We start from the raw sequence: 18,639 nt of genomic DNA, 5'->3' as shown, positions 1-18,639 counted from the left end.
GACGAAGGTGTATGCGCAAAATAGCACGACCACGAACGAAGGTGGAACATCGCATTTTGGCGTTTGGTGTGTGCAGAGCAATCGAGTGACGAAATTGTGACGAAATGTTGGCATGTGCGTAGTGGCGCAGTTTAAAATGTGTCCGAGAGTAAATCCGAAAAGAACCGAAGCGTACCATGTGTAAAAATTATGTGTGAAAACTACAGCTGCAAGCTTATGTTATGCAGCATTGTCCAATGTCGAGATATTGTTCTTATGAATGTAGCACCCATCGCCCTTGTACACATATGTTCTGGCTTCGTTGCACTATCATCGAGGCATTGATCGAGGTTAATAAAACTGTACCCACAACGAGGGCGTCGCCCTAGTTTCGGTTTCGGTTTTCGCTGCCATTCGTGATAATAAACCGTTTGTAAATCGTACTTTTTGTTGGCAATTCTTTGGACAGGGAACGAAAACTGGTAGTTAAAATAAGCAATACGTAAAATGTTTTAAACGAAAAACTGTTTCAACATTTTTTAACGTAACTCTAACATTCTAGGGCTCTAAGCGCCATCTGTTTCCGGTAGTCAAAATGTGTCATGGCGGCTTCCTGTCAATTGGATGTGAGCGTGGACGTGAGCGTAACATGGGAGCTTCGATGGTACATCTAAGCTTTCTTGGTTATCCCAAGCTGTTCCTTATCCTTCCGCGTAATAACTCTTTCTTGTACCCAATAGAATACCGAATAGAGATCGTATAGAAGCTCAGAGGCTGCACCTGTCATTCACATAGACAGGTAAGGTAGCTGTTTGCGACCACTTTCAACTCATCTGGGGCGCACATAATTTTTTTTTGTGTTATTTATGCATGAATAGGCATCATTTTTCACGCCGCCTGAAGTCCTCGCTAAAAGTACGCTTTAAATGCTCTGCACGCCTTAAATTGACACCCATCTGTAACGTGTTTGAGCCGTTATTTATAGCCCATATCTTGCGGACTACGATTTTAACCTTATGCGCACTACCGCCCCTTTGTTCTGTTGCGCGCGCGATATCAGTGTTTTTAGATCCAGAAGGCTGCTTCCGCATGCAAAAAGAGACTCGCCGTGTTAGATTGTACACATGGAGAGCGAACGCTGTGACACGCTCTTTAAATTGGCCGACTGTTGCAAGCGCTGGCATCATTGCCGTCGCCGAAGTATATATACAGGCACACTATAATAGAGACATACGTATTTACAGTGCCAAATGAACAATTTTCGTCCCTTGGCGCTCTTCTGCTTGGCCTGACAGGCAGAGGTCACGCAGTGCGTTGCAGTGAAAGCGCATGAGCATATAGCGAAATCTACGCGAACGATTTTATAGACAAATGCTCGAAGATTTCTATCACCAGCTGCCACTTGAAAGTGCGTTTAGCTAGCAAGCCAGCACTAGTGTCTGCGCTTTCAAGCATACACTTGATAATACGAAGATAATGCGACAAAGTGTACACATATGAATGACAGATTCAATATTTCTTGACACTCGTAAATCCTCAAACCTGCCAGTTCTTGGTTAGTGCGTGAAAAAGTGGAATTTTGTGTTGTTTGAAAGCAGACATTGGTTCATCCAAACGTGGCTTTGCGTAGGCCGTCGCATTGTATTAATGAATTATCAAATACTTGGGCATTGGAGCAATGAGGCGATGTACCTCCAAAAATGCACCTTTGTTCTCTTTTCACTTTGCCTCATGCTATTCTGTCTCAAGTTTAGCCAATGTCAAAGCAGCAATTTCGACTGGCACAGCAACGCTCATTTGAATGGCATCTGTCAATGTCGTAAGTTGTCATTGCTCCTTTCAGCACATATGTTACATGGCCTTTGACATCTTCATCATCATCATCAGCCTGGTTACGCCCACTGCAGGACAAAGGCCTCTCCCATACTTCTCCAACAACCCCGGTCATGTACCAATTGTGGCCATGCCGTCCCTGCAAACGTCTTAATCTCATCCGCCCACCTAACTTTCTGCCGCCCCCTGCTACGCTTCCCTTCCCTTGGAATCCAGTCCGTAACCCTTTATGACCATTGGTTATCTTCCCTTTTCATTACATGTCCTGCCCATGCCCATTTCTTTTTCTTGATTTCAACTAAGATGTCATTAACTCGCATTTGTTCCCTCACCCAATCTGCTCATTTCTTATCCCTTAACATTATACCCATCATTCTTCTTTCCATAGCTCGTTGCGTCGTCCTCAATTCAAGTAGAACCCTTTTCGTAAACCTCCAGGTTTCTGCCCCCTACGTCAGTACTGGTAAGACACAGCTGTTATACACTTTTCTCTTGAGGGATAATGGCAAACTGCTGTTCATGATCTGAGAATGTCTGCCAAACGCACCCCAGCCCATTCTTATTCTTCTGATTATTTCAGTCTCATGATCCGGATCCGCGATCACTACCTGCCCTAAGTAGATGTATTTCCTTACCACTTCCAGTACCTCGCAACCTATCGTAAACTGCTGTTCTCTACCGAGACTGTTAAACAGTTTTCTGCAGATTAATTTTTAGACCCACCCTTCTGCTTTGCCTCTCCAGATCAGTGAGCATGCATTGCAATTGGTCCCCTGAGCTACTAAGCAAGGCAATATCATCAGCGAATCGCAATTTACTAAAGTATTCTCCATTAACTCTTATCCCCGATTCTTCCCAATCCAGCAGGTCTTTGTATACCTCCTGTAAGCACGCTGTGAATAGCATTGCAGCGATCATATCTCCCTGCCTGAATCCTTTCTTTACTGGGATTTTGTTGCTTTCTTTATGGAGGACCATGGTTGATGTGAAGCATTATATCTTTCAGTATTTTTACATACGGCTCGTGTACACCCTGATTCCGTAATGCCTCCATGACTGCTGAGGTTTCGATTGAATCAAACGCTTTCTCGTAATCAGTGAAAGCTATATATAATGGTTGGTTATATTCTGCACATTTCTCTATCACCTGATTGATAGTGTGAATGTGGTCTATTGTTGAGTAGCCTTTACGGAATCCTGCCTGGTCCTTTGGTTGACAGAAGTCTAAGGTGTTCCAGATTCTATTTGCGATTACCTTAGTAAATACTTTGTAGGCAATGGACAGTAAGCTTATCGGTCTAGAATTTTTAAAGTCTTTGGCGTCCCATTGCTTATGGGTTAGGATTATGTTAGCGTTCTTCCAAGATTCCGGTACGCTCGAGGTCATGAGGCGTTGCGTATACAGGGTGGCCAGTTTTTCTAGAACAATCTGCCCACCATCCTTCAACAAATCTGCTGTTACGTAATCCACCCCAGCTGCCTTCCCCCTTTGCATAGCTCCCAAGGCTTTCTTTACTTCTTGCGGCGTTACCTTTGGGATTTGGAATTCCACTAGGCGATTCTCTCTTCCATTATCGTCGTGGGTGTCACTGGTGCTGTATAAATCTCTATAGAACTCCTCAGCCACTTGAACTATTTCATCCATATTGGTAATGATATTGCCGGCTTTATCTCTTAACGCATAGATCTGATTCTTGCCAATTCCTAGTTTCTTCTTCACTGCTTTTGGGCTTCCTCCGTTCCTGAGAGCATGTTCAATTCTATCCATATCATACTTATGTCAGCTGTCTTACGCTTGTTGATTAACTTCGAAAGTTCTGCCAGTTCTATTCTAGCTGTAGGGTTAGAGGCTTTCATACATTGACGTGTCTTGATCAGATCTTTCATCTCCTGCGATAGCTTACTGGTATCCTGTCTAACGGAGTTACCACCGACTTCTATTGCGCACTTTTTAATGATGCCCACAAGATTGTCGTACATTGCTTCAACACTAAGGTCCTCTTCCTGAGTCAAAGCCGAATGCCTGTTCTGTAGCTTGATCCGGAATTCCTCGATTTTCCCTCTTATCGCTAACTCATTGATCGGCTTCTTATGTACCAGCTTCTATTTTCTCCTCAAGTCTAGGCTAATTCGAGTTCTTACCATCCTATGGTCACTGCAGCGCACCTTGCCGAGCACGTCCACATCTTGTATGATGCCAGGGTTTGCGCTGAGTATAAAGTCTATTTCATTTCTAGTCTCATCATTCTGGCTTCTTCACGTGCACTTTCGGCTGTCCCGCTTGCAGAAGAAGGTATTAATTATCCGCATATTATTCTGTTCTGCAAAGTCTACTAGTAACTCTCCCCTGCTATTTTTAGTGTCTATGCCACATTCCCCCACTGACTTGTCTCCAGCCTGCTTCTTGCCTACCTTGGCATTGAAGTCGCCCATCAGTATAGTGTATTTTGTTTTGACTTTACCCATCGCCGATTCCATGTCTTCATAGAAGCTTTCGACTTCCTGGTCATCATGACTGGATGTAGGGGCGTAGACCTGTACGACCTTCAATTTGTACCTCTTATTAAGTGTCGCAACGAGACCTGCCACCCTCTCGCTAATGCTATAGAAGTCCTCTACGTTACCAGCTGTATTCTTATTAATCAGGAATCCGAAAACATCTTCAGTACGACCTAAATGTGTTTCACAGCTGTGATTGCCTCAGTGCGTATAGAAGCAACGAAGTGATGCCAAATACTTTTGCAGAATAACTGAAATGTGGGCAAGTTCATTCGGATTCATGATTATGGCCGATTTGAACCCAACACTGTGTAACACTACTACACAGACTGGCGTTTCGGGTAGTCGAGACAAGATTCTTATTAAAACCTCTTTGAGATTTGGCAAACTGTTAGCTAGGTGGGATAAAGTAATTGTGATTCAGAATAGTAGCCTCAACATTGAGCACAAGGCAAGAGGTGAGTTTTTTATTGTGATCATTTTCTACAAGCATGCACATTAGCCTTACAGTAGTACGAGCATCTTTGTAGCACATCTTTCCCTGTATAAAAAGGGTCATGTTGCTTACTGCTTAGTTGGTGTTATGCATTGTCCACTTCTATGGTGTTGATGCCCAGGATCTCTACAAAACGGAACCTCTTTGGTACAGTCTTGTGGCTGCTTGTGTTCTCCCTTAGCCAGAGACGTGAAAGGGGGTTCATGGTCACTGACCAAGTCTGATGTATAACCCGACGTTTTGGAACTGCATACGGGCTCCTTGTTCACTGAGTTGGACAGGAAATCGTGGTCACTTATGTAGCCAGCACGTGACGTAACAAACATGCGTAAATGGCAGGCATAGTCCCTGGTGTCTGGTTCATCGTAGCTGGCGTTGATTGAATGATTAGCGATTCTAGCAGCCGCCGGGATGACATGTTCTTTGCTTTGGCAACAACAGTGGCATTGTCCCAGTCAATCTTGTGACTATGTTCCTGCGCATGTTTGGCAAATAATAGTCGTGTGACTATTATTTCTTAGATCACATTTTCTTTTTTTTCCCCGTTTCCATGCCTGATCAGACGAACTTTCGTCGAACCCTTGATTATGTAGCCAGAGGCAGTGGCACTGGTTGTGTCCTGTTTGAGATGAATGGTCCTTTTGTCCGTCTCTATCCACTATGACCTGGGCTTATCTCCTGGCTGCTGAAGTGTGCCTGCATTTTCCAGGTCAACTACTCGGACATTAATGTCTGGATACAAATTGGGTAGATCTTGCATGCCATGCCCAACATCAGATTAAGTTTTCTGTTTCTGCCAGCACTTTTGCTCATGCACTTTCATTTTCCTCCGGTCCGGGAGTTGTGGAAAGAAGCTGTCTGCAGTAGCTAGAAGTGTAGTCCTAAGCCTTCGGCTCGTAAGCATTTGCACTAACGAGGAGCTATATTTCAGAAGGCTCAGTCTATAATCGTGTCTTGTAGGCATCACCTGACGTCTCAAGGGAGTTCTTGGATAAGTTTACAGTGGCTTCTGTGAGATCACTGCGGTGTCGGTAGTGTGGACTGCATGCCATTTGTTGGAATTCTTATGAATTCTGCGAACAGCGAGCTGTGCCCTTTTCCAAGCTACAGTTTGTTGTGGTTCACGGCCACTACACTATTGCACGCCTTGTGAAAACAATGAGGCATTGAGTCACAACCACAGGTCCTGTCAAACTAGCCAGTACTAGCTCAGGATACCCTTACTAGTATTTTGTTATGATGAGCCACCACACCCCTCCAATAGAAAATATGTCCATGGTGAACTTCTGTAACAGCTTTTCTCAGAATCCCAGTTGCAGGAGTGTCACCCTTCTCTTAGCCCTGTGGTGCTAGCATGCATGACATGACTTGAAGACATTTGCTGTTTGTATGTATTTATGATGCAGTACTTTGTCGTCTTGCTAGGCATTTATTGATTCCAAAGTGGCCTTCAAGTGAGAAGTGCTGGGTGGGTAAGCTCCTGTAGCTTCTTGGGCGCGATGGTTTTATTGCCACAATATCAACATGTCTTGGACTACATCGTCCTTGTGAAGCCAGAATTCTTTCAGACTTTGCAACACCTTGGCCAGCTCTTTCAAGTGAAGATGCGAAGTTGGCAGCAGCATTAATCTAGTACTTGTTCTTTCTTCAGTTCTTGTAAAGAAGGTGGGGAGAGGCAGCATGCATAGCCTTCAATCTTGGTAGGCCCTTCTGGTGCCTGTTATTCTCCTTCACATGAGAACTTGACAGTGTATCAGCTGCGGGAAAGTCTTTGCCTAACATGTACATTATGCCTCATAATGTATCAATCATGTGTGCATTTTATGATTTGGGAAACAGATTGTTGCCCCATTTATAGAATTTATCTCAAGCTTGCAAGAAAGAAAGCACTTCTTTCTATACTGTATCTAGGCATAGCCAGGCATTCTGTCTCTGCAAAATATCTTGAGGCATATCTAGTAACATGTTGCCCATCGTCTTGCTTTTGGCTGAGCACTGCAACTAGACCACAGCACAAAGCATCAGCTGTGATTAGCAGCTGGTTTCTCATTTTGAGGAGCGCCAGCCAAGCACTGGATCTGAAGAAAGTATTTCTTTCCATTTTGAGAATTCTTGAACCTGTGTGGGTTCCAGATAAACCATGCTTTGAAAACAGCATGCTGGGCAATGGGTGTAGTGTTTGTCATGTTAGGAGCGAATAAACCTAGATAGGTGGTCATGCCCATTAGCAGCTGTAGTTCTGGAGGATGGTCTTGGCATGTCTGTGACAGCTTTGAGCTTGTTTTCGTTCATGATATGCCCCAAGTAGGATATTATTGTGATGCCAAACTTACATTTCTCTTTGTTGATGGCAGCTCTTGCACAGTGGGTGCCCTCAAATGTACTGCAGAGTTTGTTGTGTTGCTGTTTAGTTGAGCATCAACTGATAACCTCGACCATATGACAAGCAACACATGTGAGTTCTGGATGAATATCATTCATATACCATTGTATTTGATCTGGGGCACGCCAGATACCAAATCGCATGAGCAGTTAAAGTGAAACCAATGAAATGGTGCTGTAAAGGTGGTCAAGAACTTTCCGTCATTTCTCAGGGATTTGCCAAAACCCTGAATTTGGGCATCAATTTTTCATACGCCAAGCTGTGACTCGTAGTATCTGAAGGGTATGCGCTACTGCAGGAATTGGATATGATGCTCATAGAACTTGCTTGTTCAGTTTTTGTATAATCCATAAAAGTGTAGAGTGCTCCTGATGGCTTCGTCACCACTACCATAAGCGTGCACCAAGGAGTTGGCTCTGTCATAGCTGTCGTAAAACCAATCTTAAACCTGGAGAAGTTTGGCTTTTGTCCTCTATAAAAGTAGCCATACAAAACAGTGAAATATTAGTCCAAAGGACGCAGGCTTGAGTTTCAACATTGTCATGCAAGCTGCGCAAAGTATTTGAGGATGCGGCTTTGAATCTCCTTAACCATTAACATTCTCAATCTGTAAGCGCTCGACTTCACCTTCACAATCACCTCTGTGACCTATTTAGCAAATTTATTTGGAAATAGCAGCATTCTGCCTGATGCACGAGATGGAACTTGATGTTGTGCTAGTCGCCTTACACAGTGACCACAGTAACTTGGAGATCACCACCTTCTTGAAATGTCACGAACCACATTGTTTTCAGGTTGATACAAGAAATCGTGTCTAATAATCATCTCTGACAAAAAGAAATAACTGATGCCCGTGGCAAGGTGCCACTCAAGTGGTTCAGTTCCTCCGGGAGATAGGGGGTGATACGAGTGAGAACCCTCAAAAGCCGATTATGGCCTTAGCCAAGCAGCCGTAGGTGACATAGTAAAGCTTTTTGGGCACGATGTCATTAGGCACCACCCTATGTAATTTATTTGCTTCCACAACCCCTGCATGGCTCACGAGTGTCTGGTGGTAAATTTCTGAAGCCACATCAACCTCAATGTAGCATTCCTAGTTCCGAACACTTCAATCTGCATGCCACTATGTATGGCAGGTGTTACTGGGAAGGAGACTGACGAACAGCTACACATAGATAAAAACTCTCTAAAGGCTGTTATTGTGAAAACACTGCCCAACATCAACACACGCTATATGATACAAGAATGTTGCTACTATGAAAGATTAATTCAGTCAGTAATTGAAGATGAAGATGGTTTTACTCAATAGCCTTATAAAAAATGGTAAAAGAAAGCTAATAAATTTGGAACTTATGTTTCAAATCTTGTCTGGAAAAAAAATCATTATGTCTTCAAATATCTCACGCAGCCGCTAATCCTGTTCTACTTCATCACCTTCAGGTATGCTAGAGAAGTCTTTCTCGTCATTGGGCTCCAAAATGTAGTTGAGCAAAAGGAGTAGACCTAGGTGGCTGACAGGATGGCTCTTCTTTAAGTGTGGTGCATAGAAGAAAAAAGCATGCAAACATCTTTAACACTGTAATGAGCATTAACTGTTAGGGATGAAACATGAAAAACCCCAGGGAAAACATTTAGGTTTGGTGGAAATGTAGAAAATACACAGAGACTAAAGACAGTGAAGGAAAATGAAAAATGTTTGTGTAAGCTTCTTCAGCAGTGCGTTTGTTGCCTGTAGACAACACCAGGTAGAACTTGGAATACGACCTTCACCCTGAGTTGACGTCAATTCAGCGTGCAATTGGTGCATATTGACACAAAGATGTGGGGCTCCCGCACCGCAGAACGGCGCGCGCAAAGGTCGGCGCTATGAAACACGAAGTGCGTAAGCTGCACGCTCTTGTTCTGGCCCCCTATTAAAGAGAAGCGTATATTTTGCAAGACTCCGTCTCCAATCTGCGTTACATTTTTCTGGTGGAGGTGCGGGGTACGTGCTACCACTCCCAGATCGAACACCGTCTACAAACCCAGTACGAAGTCCGGTCAAGCTGACTACTGTGCAAGTACGGACAAGCTGCCGACTTCAAGGACTGCCGTCTGAGCATGAGCCTCTACGCAGTCAAGTAAGAAGGACGAATACATCGGTTCCATCTTCCTCGACCGCGCCGACCGAGGTCGTCCTCAACCAGCCACAAATCCCCACGTCCTTCCATGGGGACACCTTTGAGGATGTAGAGGACTGGCTCGATCACTTTGAGCGTGTTGCAGAATTCAACGGCTGGACTCCAGAGCGCAAGCTACGGAACGGCTACTTTGCCCTCAAGGACTATGTGTGGACATGGTTTGAGAATCGTGAGGCGGACCCTATCGACATGGGACGAATTCTGACAACAGCTAATCGGTACATACGACAGCTTCGATCACAAGGAGCGAGCTGAATCTGCAATTCAGGCGAGAGTACAGAGGCCGAATGAAAGCGTCGCAATGTTTCTCGAAGATATATGCCGACTTTTCCGACGCGCGGATCTATCCATGCCGGAAGAAAAGAAGCTCAGGAACTTGATGCGCAGTGTCAAGCAAGAGTTATTCGGTGCCCTAATATGCAACCCACCAAAGACTGTTGCAGAGTTTCTCGCGGAAGCCGTATCAATGGAAAAGGCACTGCAGCAGCGAAGGCAGAACCGCGACATGTCGACCCTATCGCGTGACTCTCTCGCTATACCCCTGGACAATACCGACGCCTTGCGGAAGCTCATTAGGTTTATCGTTCGAGAGTAGCTTCAAAATCTTCAGGTGGCTCCAGCATCGGTACAGCGGCTCGATCTGGCTGAGGTCGTCCGGGAGGAAATCAGGCAGTCAGTCGAAGTCCCAGAGTGAAGCGAGACACCACAGCACGAGGTATGGCAGCCACAACCTTGCATGTCGTATGCGGAAGCAACGTGGAGTTCGTATTTTTCGCGATGTGAGCGACGTCCCGGACTTTCATGGTGTGCACGCCGTTGAACAAGCAACTGGCGACTTCAGGCCTCGCCGCACGCCATTCATGGCTGAAACACGACCACCCCGCAAGAGCGACGTATGGCGCACCGCAGACCGGAGGCCCTTGTGTTTTTATTGCGATGAAGCTGATCACCTCTACATTGCGTGTCCTTACCGTCGAGCTGGGCTCCTTGGATTTTCACTGAATGCACCGTGCCCGTGCAATGGTGAACGCCCCCTGGAGTTTGAAGCATACCTCGCAGAGGCCAGGACCTTGTTTGCTCCACGATTCCTTAAACCCCGGTCACCGTCACCTGCCCGAAACCGGTCTTCCAGCCCCCTCTTCACATCGAGAGCAACGAGGCGTCGCTCACCCAGCCCTGCCTCCCAGGAAAACTGAGTCCAGCGACCTGCGCAGGTGAGGTTGCTGACGTTGCGAACGCTGAAGATCCTCCACTACGACGACCGCGATATGACGTAATTGAGATGCAGAGAAAGCAGTGTAGTTCCGTGTCAGTATCCTGCGACGTACGAGTTACCATAGATGACCACGAAGTCACGGCGTTAATCGACATGGGTGCAGACACGTCTGTCATGAGCCAGAATCTCGCGTGTATGCTGAACAAAGTTTCGACGCAATGGACCGGAACTCGGATTCGTACTGCAGGAGGGCATCTCATAACTCCAATGGGTCGGTGCACGGCACGAGTCAACATGCAGGGCTTCACGTACATCGGCGACTTCGTCATTCTTCGTGAATGTTCAAAGGACCTTATACTCGGCATGAATTTCCTTGAGGCGAACAGGGCCTTCATCGACCTGCAAGAGTCTAGAGTCAGCTTCACGACTACGCAAGCCATGGCGAACACTAATGACAACGACCGTGACATCGCACTTTGCGTAACTGACGATCACATCACGTTGCCACCCAAGAGTAGCGTGCTTACCCTTGTCCGATGCGACATGGAGGACGCCGCCGAAGGAATTGCTGAGGCAAACATGCCCCTGCTTCTTGAGCGCCACATTTGTATAGCCAGAGGGCTTCTTCGGGTGCAAAACAAATGTTCAGTCATTTTGCTAACAAACTTTAGCAACAAGTATCGGCATGTACCGCGACGAACGAAATGGCTGAACTGAGCTCATTTCCTCGCGAAATCACTAACGTTACTGACATTGCCACATTGGAAACCGCATCGTCTCAGCAATCTGGGTTACCCAGCCTAAAAGAACAGATTCACTTTAACGCCGCTCTGCCAGACCATCAGAAAGACCGTCTACTGAGTCTTGTGAATGAATTTGTGGACTGTTTTTCAACGTCATCCAAAGTGCGGCGCACGTCCATCACAAAGCACCACATTATTACGGACGAGTCTGCACGTCCTGTCTGTCAGCATCCTTACAGAGGGTCTCCAGTGGAAAGGGAAGCGATCAAGCATCAGGTGAAAGAGATGCTCCAAGACGACGTGATCCAGCCATCCACCAGCCCGAGGGCCTCCCCTGCAGTGTTCGTCAGAAAGAAAGACAACACACTACGCTTCTGTGTAGATTACAGAAAGTTGAACCGTGTCACCAAGCGTGATGTTTATTCATTGCCACACATCGACGACGCAATGGATCGTCTACAACATGCCAAGTTTTTTTCTTTGTTGGATCTTAAATCAGGATATTGGCAAATCGAAGTTGATGAACAGGATCGTGAAAAAACAGCATTTGTGACACCTGATGGGCTTTATGAGTTCAGAGTTCTCCCCTTCGGTCTCTGTTCCTCACCTGCCACCTTTAATACCACCAGCATACCGTGCTTGCTCAACTCAAATGGCAAACCTGCCTCGTATACTTGGACGATGTCGTCGTGTTCTCGAGCACGTTTGACGAACATCTCACATGACTCGAGAGTGTCCTCACTGCGATCCATACTGCCGGCCTCACCATCAAGCCTGAGAAATGGTACTTCAGGTTCCAAGAGCTCAAATTTTTTAGCCATGTCGTTGGTCCTCAAGGCGTCCGACCAGACCCCGACAAGTTAGCTGCCGTCGCTGAGTTTTCACCACCCACAGACAAGAAGGCTGTCCAACGCTTCCTTAGTTTGTGCGCATATTATGGGCGCTTCGTCAAGGGCTTCTCGAGAATTGCTGAGCCTCTGACAGGGCTTACATACGATGATGCGCCTTTCATTTGGGCGGATGAGCAGCAGCAGTCTTTCAATGAATTGCGCGTTTGCAAGAGGCCCCGATACTTGCTCATTTCGACGAAGACGCTGACACTGAAATCCATACTGACTCCAGCAATGCGAGTCTCGGCACTTGTGCAGTGGCAAGCTGGTGCGGAACGCACCGTTGCTTATGCAAGCCGCAGTCTCACCAAGGCTGAGAAAAACTACTCAACTACTGAAAAGGAATGCTTAGCGGTTGTGTGGGCAATTGGCAAATTCTGACCCTACTTGTACGGTAAACCCTTTAACGCTGTCAGCGATCAACCACGCCCTGTGCTGGCTTGCCAACCTCAATAGATCCTTCAGGCAGACTAGCCCATTGGAGCCTGCGCTTACAAGAGTATGATATTACAGTTGTCTACTGATCTGGCAGGAAGCACAGTGACGCTGACTGGTTGTCACGTGCACCACTCTCTACGACCTCATCGGACCCTGACCATGACTTGCCATTTGTCGGCGTTATCGACGCCATAAAGATGGCTGAGCACCAGCGCGCTGACGCTGAGCTGCTGCCGCGGATCAAACACCTCCAAGGAGTTGAAGGTGTTTTACCCCGCTCGCTCGTGCGCGGCTTATCATCATACTACTTGTACAACAACATCTTTTACAGGAAAAACTGCGGAAGCGGCCCAAATACGTACCTCCTTGTCGTGCCATCGGCACTACGCCACGACATTTTGCGAGCCTGCCATGATGAGCCATGTGCGGGACACCTGGGATTCGCCAAGACTTTAGGCAAGGATACGACAGAAGTATTACTGGCTCCGGCTTTATTCCTCTGTGCAACTGTACATGAAGACCTGCCGCGACTGTCAGCGCCGCAAGAAAGCACCAGTTAAACCGACTGGCTTTCTCCATCCTGTGGACCTTCCTCAAGCACCGTTCCAACAAATAGAATGGATCTACTTGGACCGTTCCCAGTGACCTCTTCGCGCAACAGATGGATAGTCGTCGCTACCGACTACTTAACCCGGTACGCCGAAACTGAAGCTATTCCGCAAGCAAATTCATATGAAGTGGCCAAGTTCTTTGTACGCCACATCGTCCTACGACATGGTGCACCGTCTGTTCTCATCACTGACCGCGGTACAGCATTTACAGTGGAACTTATGCAGGATGTTCTCCAGCTGACGCATAGCTCTCACCACAAGAGCACTGCATATCACCCTCAAACCAATGGATTAACGGAACGTCTGAACAGAACGCTGGCTGATTTGTTCTCCGTGTATGTCGACGTAGAGCACAAGACGTGGGACGCGATCTTACCCTATGTGACTTTCGTGTATAACACTGCTGTACAGGAGACTACACAGTTTACGCCGTTCAAACTTGTATACGGGCGCCACGTCAGGTCAACACTTGACGCCATTCTACCACTGGCTGATAATAGCCCTGACACCCTTCGATACAACTAGGGTCGACGCGACATCCATTACAATACCGGCGGCTGCGTGTGGGTCTGAATGCCTGTCCGCCGCCGTGGACTCTCAAAAAAGTTGATTCGCCGGTATTTTCGTCCTTACAAGGTTACACGCCGCCTCTGTGACATGACCTACGAAGTGGTCCCCTACAGTTCTGACCCCAGTTCACTCTGTCGTCGTCCTCCCGCTGAAGTTGTTCACGTAGTGCGCATGAAACCATACTATGCGCATACGTGAATGCCGAGATGCACCTGAGGAGCTCCATTTCTTATGTCACTGAAATAACTTTTTGACGCGACCGAGACGGTCGCTTTTCTCATGGGAGGCAATTGACACAAAGATGTGGGGCTCCTGCACCGCAGGACGGCGCGCGCAAAGGTCGGTGCCACTAAAGACGATGAAGTGCGTAAGCTGCACGCTCTTGTTCTGGCCCGCCATTAAAGAGAAGCGTATATTCTGCAAGACTCCGTCTCCAATCTACGTTACCATATAGTCCTTGTCGGGTGTACAATTGAACTTTATATTGCATGTTTTACATATTACTCATCTGATGTCTTAGCAGCATAGGTTTTTCCTCTGCCTTTCTTGCAAAAAAATGTTTGGGAAGTGCGCAAGTGCATCTACTTTGATTTTTTTTGTGCATGGCACATGCGCTGTTGGCCTGGAACTGATTCACAATATTAACAGCCGTAGTGCTCAGGGCCCCATGTCGCTGAAAATCCAGCAGTGGTGTTGGCCACCTTTTTCATGAGAAAATTAATCCCAAACCATGCATCCCGATTCATGCAGGCCCTCCACGTGGCATATAGGCGTTACTGAACGAATTAAAATTCTCAAAGTAGAATGTGTGAAAAATTCATAAAGTATGACTTGCACACAACCTCGAGACATGATGGCGTTGGATTGTAATTTGAATATGCGAGAAAACATAATTCTGTTGTGCAGAAACTCAAACACAAACCCTTTTTCCAGCTGCCATTTCAGGTCTGTCTTAGGAGTGGCACACCCCAGAAAGCTCGCCTTCGTGCATAGCGTTTGCCACCAGCATTTCCAGGAAAACATTACAGAAGCATAAGCTGCAGCTGCCCGGAAGCGTGAGAAGCAGCCAGGGATCTTTTAATGCTATCGTGTTCCACTCTTAAAGGCGCAGCTTAAGTGTCCTCCAACCTTTTTTTTTTTTTTGCTGTTTGGGGACTGCCTTCTTGAAGGTGTTGCTTCGTTTCCTTTCTGCTGTAGGGCGAATGTAATATCTGCTTTGAGCAACAGCAAAGCCACATTTTGATTGCACTTGATGCTGGCTGCACTAGTGCGGCATCTCTCCTGAACACTATCCAACAGTTCACTATGATGTTATCACTGAAATAGAATACACAAGACACCTACGTGTACCACTTCATCTACCTCGAAGTAATATGCCATAGCTCTATGATCATATCCTTAACATCCACTACTTTCTTGGATTCATTTCAGATAGCTGGAATGTACAGACTAAAAAAGCTCCGAAGCGCTTGCGCTCTTTGGAGAATTTTGTATGAGCATCTTCAGGCTGTTCTGGTGACACTAAAAAATACTGGCTCTCCTGTAATCGAGAGTGGATGTAAGCACGAAATGGCTGCCAACAAAGCAGATTGATTGTAGATGATACTAGCCACAATCTTAAAATGGGTGTAGCGTACCTTCCCAACGGCACACCCCACCCCACCACGCAACTGTACACTGGTCCATATGGAAGCAAGTTTCCTGTCAAAGACAGAACCCCATTGCAAGTCTCGTCTCGGTCCACCAGATGCGCCGTGGACCTCGCGGACTGCTGGCATTGAAAAGAGCACAAGCAACTGTGTCTCAGTGCCAAAAAATGACAATCAAGTGTACAGTGCCTTGTATCTGCCTCTGAACGTCGCTATTAGAAGTGACCAATAAAACTTCAGCGTACTAGAAGTTACAGCTTGAGTGATATTGTGAGCAAATATTTAGAACTCAGAAGCAATATTTTTTGTAACATGTTTGGGAAGTAACTAGCATATGTATTGCAGTCTTGACTGTTTGCCCGGATGAGCTGGTTTGAGTGACAGGATAATGACTCTGGCTTTTGGTTCATTGAAGATGGCTGACAACAGGAGCTAAAAGCATTTCATGCTTAAAATGTCTGCAGCAGCGGCACTGTTCGGTTAGTCAAGGACCTCATTTCATGGCCCTCATTCTGACACCTTCGAACACTGTTTCTGCCTTTTAACGCTTCCTAGAATTTATCCTTCAAATTCTTATGTGAAAGAACCATGCATCAATTTTGGCGTATTTCTCAAACTGTACGAGCAGAATTGCTGCTGATTTCATAAATACAACCTATAAATCAATACAGCAGAATTGTTAGTTGAAATATGTAATCCAAATCAAGGAGCCATTCTCAAGACGATGTTCCCGCTGGCACTGATGCGTGGCATTCCTGGCGTTGGTGAAACCTTTATTCTACATGATAAAGCATGAAACATTCACACGTGCTCTTCTTTCCTTCTTTTTTGAGCTTTGCTGTTTCAAGGAGCTTTGCCCTTTGAGTGGCAGCAGCCTGATTGACATAGCTTCTGACTCACATATTTAACATTTTTGCACAGATTGGTCAAGGAGTAGCCAGATTTTGAGAAGCACATCTTTAGCAGAGTCTATAGGTGCTGGCTTTTTGTGTGGAGAGACAAGCAGCTTCATAGCTTCCCTCCTGTCTCTTGTCATTGTGTCAGCAAACTGAAATGAAAACTCTCGAAACAGTATATTTGCTAATGAGGAATCTTTGCAAGGCACATTGTGAAGCGCATGCCGATGAATTGCTTCAACCTTTTACATTAAACAAATTATGCCATGTGCTGTCGAGAGGCAAATAAAGCTGTTCGCTTTAAAAATTAACAATAATATCCGCAGTTTGTGAAGTGATTGAGATATTGTTACCCAGTACCTTCAACAAAGATGTTATGGGAAACAGTGCAAGGAACTAGCATACTTACACTAATTGCAGGTATTTGGCGGAGTTGTATGGGAGACAAGATAGCCAACCAATTTTCCTCTAATGCATGTGAGCTTTGTCATCCTCATGGTGTAATGTAATCGTTTCAGGTAGCGGATAAAGAATGTGTGGCAACATGAAATGGCCTTTGACGACACAGGCGAGTAGTGGATGCCACACTTCAGTTCTAATTAAAGAGACATCAGCACAGAGCATGTATGCTACGACCAAGTTGGGTCCATACTTTGGATTACTGTGTACAGTGTCACTCTCTTCTGCATTGCAGAAGATGGAAGCCAGTGTTTCTTTGCTGTTGCCATTTCAATTTAGTATATTTTTATGTTTTCATGCTCTGCAAAATACAGCCAGAGGTTGCACGGTCTTGAAATGAAGACTACTTTTTGTGTTTTCAAGATAAAGTTTTAGCTATAATAAACGGAATTTCCAAAAAACAAATTTATGTTTGGCCTGCCTACTTTTGGGTGATTAGACATGGGAGCCATTGAGGCATCATGGCTCATAAGTGCTCCATTTATGCTTGAGAGGTGTGTGCACAATGCTCCTTGCATGTTGAAAAAAAAAATGGAGACCACCCATAATTGGTGTTGGTTTGCTTTCTTAGCCACAAGTGTTATCTGAAAATATAGCTGGTTTTTGTTACTCTTTCTGGCGGTGCGTTTTAGATGCATAAAAATTATGATGGATATGCATGTTCAGTGTGATTGCAGGAACGAGAAGCTTTACTAGAAGATCCTTTGCAAGAGATGCAAGTGCTTGCCCATTTCATGAAAAAAAAGGCTTTGTTTTCATTGTATACAGTAAGCTAAGGGTCAGGCAGACTTGATCACAAAAGCAAAGAGAGAAATTGGTTGACAGAGAAATGCAAAGCCTGCTGACCACATCGTAACTGTCTAGCGCATAGACAACACCTGCACGTTGGCCAACAGCATGGGAAAGGAGAAGGGATGGAAAGATGAAAGAGATTGCCATGAAGCACATGTGGTGAAAAGGAGAATGAAGCAAGAATTGGTAGCATTCAGAAAAAGCTAGATATTCTTGAGAAAACTGAAACATTGGACAAATAATAGCAACCTTTATCAAGTCTTACCGCCGTATTCAGCAATACATCTTGAAGCTCATGCTTGACTTGATATAAATGACGTATGGTGTGAATGTGCCCAAGATGCTCATTGCATTGCTTATGGTGTGTTCACGACAGGCGTCATTTAAATCGAGTCAAGCATGGGTTTCAAGTTAAGATGCATTTCTGAATACGGGGGTTAGTGTTATGGCATGGTGAGGCTCTCTGGAATGAAGACTTTATGAACTAGAGAATAGATGTGCCCGTGAGAACCTACTTTTACGTATTATCGCAGACATCTGAATCACAGGAGCAGTCTGAACCATGTGGTAGGTTTGTGAAGAATTTCCGAGAGACCTGCATGGGTTTTCTCTGTAACAGTTTGCTACAATCGGGTGTATGACTCATTTTACATTTCCTGATCACCTTGCATATTTCCGCACAATGCTTTCGTCATTACTGTTCACATTCATTACTGTTCAGTGGTTCTTGTTTAACAAAATGGAGTCATGAGAAAAGAAGGAAAAAGGGAATTTTTAGGCACTGAAAAGGCAATACAGGCATGAATGTCAAAAGAGGCACATGTAGACAGGATAAATGCAAGATTACCTAGTTTACATGGCCATAGTTTGTGCTTACAAAGAAGGCAGAAGAAGGATGCGAGGAAGAAATAAGCATTTCGTCTGAGCTTCCTCTCATTATGAAGCTGTTTACAATGATGAGAGCTAAATACAAAAAGTGTGGTCCTAATGAACGGACACGTTCTC

General features: G+C 45.5%; 1 long non-coding RNA gene across 1 annotated transcript; it reads left to right on the top strand.

Moving 5' to 3' along the window:
• The first annotated feature begins 540 nt into the window (after positions 1-540).
• LOC140218430 (uncharacterized) lies at positions 541-17,247 on the top strand. Its single transcript, XR_011894684.1, has 2 exons — positions 541-778; positions 16,902-17,247. It is a non-coding gene; the product is annotated as an uncharacterized lncRNA (long non-coding RNA).
• Positions 17,248-18,639: the final 1,392 nt, after the last annotated feature.

This window comes from Dermacentor andersoni, chromosome 5 (genome assembly GCF_023375885.2).
Source record: "Dermacentor andersoni chromosome 5, qqDerAnde1_hic_scaffold, whole genome shotgun sequence".
Lineage (NCBI taxonomy): Eukaryota > Metazoa > Arthropoda > Arachnida > Ixodida > Ixodidae > Dermacentor > Dermacentor andersoni.
Note: the sequence above shows the minus strand (reverse complement) of the source record. Positions and strands in the feature narration are given on the sequence as shown.